The sequence below is a fragment of the Protopterus annectens genome, chromosome 4.part0, assembly GCF_019279795.1.
Source record: "Protopterus annectens isolate FY-2018-M chromosome 4.part0, PAN1.0, whole genome shotgun sequence".
In the NCBI taxonomy this organism is placed as follows: Eukaryota; Metazoa; Chordata; order Ceratodontiformes; family Protopteridae; genus Protopterus; species Protopterus annectens.
Genome location: NC_056733.1, coordinates 922,940,533 through 922,945,532, shown reverse-complemented (window position 1 = coordinate 922,945,532; position 5,000 = coordinate 922,940,533). Strand labels below are relative to the sequence as shown.

Below are 5,000 nucleotides of genomic sequence, written 5' to 3'. Positions count from 1 at the left end.
AAAGATGCTATATGGATAGAAGAAGTAAAAGAACGAATAAGAAGTTCAAATGTACAGGATATGAAATAGGAGGAAGTAACAGCCAGAGAGACTGAAAGTTAAGAAAAGCCTCTAATTGAAACCCCCCCCAGGCCCAGATGCAGTACCTAATTTCTGGCTAAAATTATTTATTTTGTTTTACATTTGTTGACCGTGATAGTCCGACTGAATACTTGTCCATTTTCATTGAAGGCCCGGGTTGAAAAGCTCCACAAAAATAATAATAATAATAGTGCAATAATATTCAGAGAGCACAAATATTTTAGATGCATCAGTTCAGAAGGTCTAACACAGTAGGAATACACTGGCACATGCTAAAGGCTAAAAATTATTAACATCTTTGCATGAAGATTTAGCCATGAGTAAGAACTAATTTATATGCGCACCCTGAACAGACACCAGCCTAGCTAACAGGAAAATTCCAAACACACAAAGACACGGAAAACAGCAAAGACTGCAGAAAATAATCCTTTACCGTTTCTGGTACCTCGGCTTTTGCCTTCTCACTGAATACTTTACTCACAGAAGCAGCCATGTTTATACATAAACTTAATGATGCCTAATTGATCGATTAAATATTTAAACAAATATTCATCTGAACATTTCAACATCTTTACATTTCACACTTTCACATTTTAAACATTTATTGATCATTTTTAACATCTTTACAGAAACCATACTACATAATTCATTATTAACTTCACTGACCCCAAACACATTATCAAAATAGAAGATTTGGGATAACGTGCTGTTGGATGGATGTCAAAAACGGACTGTTAATCCATTCTCTACTATAGGACAACATCATACTGCAGCTATGTCAGCTGAATTACAAGGTACTGTTAAAAAACTTGAAAGTTTACTTTTTAAAGAAAATGCAACACATGATAACATTATTAGCTTACAAAAGGTATCTGGAGCTGAATATTACTCCAAAGGGCTTAAGACCTTTCAAAAATCCTTCTACGCCCTTTGATGAAAAAAATATAGAAGATGTACAGTTTGCTAAAAGATGGGCGATGGCAGCACATCGCTGTACAACAGAATGGGTGGTCATCCTAGTCGAAAGAGATTTGTTAAAACAAAAACTGATTAAAAATGACATTGCAAAGCTGTGCTCTAGTTTATGCACTTCTCTGATGGTCCCTAGATTTGAGGGCGTGTTAAAAGATCTTAACGAGAAAGTACTGAGTAAAACGGAGACTTTGAATGACAGAAAAATACACAAATTGTAGAGAGATCTGAGGGATTATGCAAATGAGACTGCTTTTACCAATAAAAAACATCTGAAAACCATGGGCGGGTAAAAATCTATTACCAGAACATAAATACCTTTAACATTAACCCCAAAAGCTATTCCCTTTCTTAGCAACAAAACCCTAAGGAATTTCAAATTATACCCTGTAATAATTAATAATGTACTATGTTTTCAAAAGCTGGTCGCTTCCTTAAACATAAGGAATTCCTTAATTATGGCACAACCAATACATATGAACCCTGAAATCAAACTAAATAAAATGCTAAACCTAGGAAACTATCCAAATATTAAAAACTGTATAGCATGGGACTTCTATCAATTAAAAGATCAACCCCTAAGTCACATTGTTCAATATTTTTTATTTAATGCCAAGACATTGACAATCATTAACCAAGTAATTTACTTAATAACCTTGAAAACATCATAATAAACGTAACTACAAGAATTTCAATTATATAAACAATTCACATCCCACTTACTACAAAAAGCTCTCAAATACTGATTAATTACACAAACTAAATACCAAAAAGAAATCCTATACTCAAACTATTGGACAACCCAAAATGTAAAATTAACTAATGAACAAAAACTGGCGGCAATACAAATAACTACAAAACTTACTCCTTTTAAAAAGTTAAATTTATACCCAAATCATGATAAATAACAATGCCTACCATACACCAACCTTCCCGAATAAAATAGACACTAGTTTCTCACCATTCTGTCCCACGTGTACTAAACACTATAGCTGACATTCTACATATCTTTTGGTCCTGTAAAAATATTCACAAGCTTTGGTGCTCTTTAAGAGTGAAATTGGAGAAATCAGGCTATATGAAGTCTACCCTCTCATGGGAAATGTCAATATTGAAAATTTTCCCCAATACATATACGTCAGAATCCAAACATATTGTAGTAACATTAAGCGCACTACTTAAATACTACATAGCTCTCAACTGGCTTGATGGAGCCAAAACTTCCTGGCCAGAATTCAAAAATCTGGCTATTAAATATGTTTTGGCTAGCAAATTAAAAACTGTCAGTCAAAAGAAACTAACCTATTTCAAGAATTACTGGGGAAAGCTCATAGAAATTCTATCCTAGACCAGCACTAAAATCAAAGTATGTTGCCCTATTGCACTGCCCACATATTAATTGTCAACCCTTCTTCCAATTCTTTGGAGACCATTCATTGTATTTTCTATGAACGCTATCTCAATTGCATTAAGTATACCGAATTCCACTAGTACCTACATACAACCTTAAACTCTATCAAAATACCCTTCGAGAATGACAACCACATGTAAATATTGTAAATAGTTCCCCTTGTTAGATTTAGGGAGACAATTAAAATACTTCTATATATTAGATAACAATGGTCAATGGTAAACAATTATATAAATAACTAGTTATTAATCTCTTATTGTTACTCATTTCACTTTTTATTACACGACATGTTTTGCCATTGAATGAAGTTTTGTTAGAAAGGGGAAGAGGTACCTTCCTCTTTGCTTAAATTTAGTTAAATGCTATATCAATAAGGATAAACTCACAGGAAATTGTGAAATACAGCATACTGTGTGTTATCTGACCTTATGTAAATCCATTGTTATTTATTTCTACTATGTATTAACTGTTCTTTTTATTTTTTATATTTTTATTATTTATTTATTTTAATTGTCTTGGAATATACAACTGTGGAAAACTAAATAAAAAGCAGTTTAAAAAAACAAAAAAAAAAACAATGTATACTTAAAGAATTGCATTTTAATTTTAAGTATGATGTTGGTTGCAATAATAATTTGTCCAAGTCTAAACAAAATGCTTTACAGAATGTTAAGATCAATAAAATCATTGTGATTCATACTGCAGATAAAGGTGGTGCAGTGGTCGTTTGGGATTGAGCCATGTATTTAACAGAAGCCAACAAACAACATTTGGACAATCAATTTTACTAAAAAATGGTTTTCAACCCCATCCCCAACTTCAAACATGATATAGATAATTTTTTGAAGCTTGCTTTAGCAGAGGGCATTATTTGTAGAGAAGTTCTTTTTCATCTTACAGTTCAAGATCCCACCCATCAATATTTTTACATGCTTCCAAAAGTACACAAGGATTTTAACATCATCCTAGCAGAACAAGAGTTTCTGGTTGTGGTTCTTTGACAGAACCATTATCTACCTTTCTGACTCAATATTTACAGCCTTTGCTATGTGGTGTTCACTCGTATCCAAAACATGTCCGTTTTTGAATATCTTAGAGGATACACAGTTAGGAATGGTATATGTGTACATTAGATGCGGCAGCTTTATATACAAACATACCTCACTGAGCAGGATTAATGGCCCTGGATTATTGGCTTAATCTTGTATATATCTTTATACAGTCCTGGGTTCACCACATTTTTGCGAAGCCTTGCTGAGCATATTCTCACCAAAAATGTTTTCTATTTTAATGGGGAATGTTTTTTTACAGCTCAAAGGTACTGCTATGGGGGTATCCTTTGCCCCAGTCTATGCAAACCTGTTTATGGGGTTCCTTGAGGAACAAATCATTTATGTTAATAATCACAACATTTTCTGAAAACCATGGATATATGGCGAAGCTATTTGGGTGATTGTTGGATGGTACAGAAGTCAGAGTTAACATTTAAGAGAGTTTATACAGTATCTTAATGAAAATAAATGGAGAAAATAATTCAGTGCTCAATATTAAAGCAGATTTCCTTTCTAGATGTCACAATTTCTAAAAATGATGTTTGCACTTTAACCAGTACAGTGCATAGAAAAAGTCCACAGTTTAATACATTATTACATGCAACTAGTTGTCATCCAGCACATATCATCAAAAATATACTAAAAATCACAGTTTTTGAGAATTTGTAGGATTTGTTCATAAGAAGAAGCTCTACTCAAGAAGAATCTGTTATCGTTAAAATATTCTGTGATAGAGGGTATAAATTTCATGATATACAAGTAATTCAGGCATCTGTCAAAAACTCTGACAGGTCACAGTTGTTAAAATACACTAAAAATAGAATAACAGACAAGTTAAGATTGGCGACTAGTTTTGCTAGTGATACTCCATATTTTTACGGCTTTAATCAATAAACATTGGGAAACTTAACTTGGACAATAAAATATGTCTTAATACCCACACATTGTTTTCATATAGAAGGGATAAAACTACACAATCATTTGAATCACTACAAAAAAAGTTTTCAGACTTGATAATGAGAGGCAAATTACTATGGATGGCAGTTTGTCGGTAGGTTGCCAACCTTGTGGGCATTGTTCTGCATGTAAGAATGTTCAAAAAACAAAGGAATTTACACCTTGTAACACATCAAGGGTATATGAGGTCTTAATATTTAGTAATTGCAGTTCTAATTGGTCGATTTACCTAGCAACATGCACATGTTTGGCATTTTATATTGGACAAACTTCAAGACAGCTAAGAACGCATATTTATGAATATATGAACATATGAGTGACCTCAAAAATTGTCATTCTCCTAACGCTTTATATAAACACACTGAAACATTGCACTGCTACATTTACTTTCACTGTTAAAGATAGAATAAGTTATGGGAAAATGGCAAATTTGGCTGGCATAAAATATTGAATATAAAAGAAAAATCATGTATTAGATTAGCTGGATTTAATGATATTCTTTAGCTATTTTTGATAATGGGTGGAGC

At 32.7% G+C, this 5,000-nt stretch overlaps 1 protein-coding gene across 2 annotated transcripts in view; it reads right to left on the bottom strand.

The window, feature by feature from the left end:
- The window catches only part of LOC122799678 (coiled-coil domain-containing protein 9-like), a 784,040-nt gene that overhangs the window by 773,451 nt on the left and 5,589 nt on the right, over window positions 1–5,000 (bottom strand). The gene's annotated exons all lie outside the window — the stretch shown is intronic.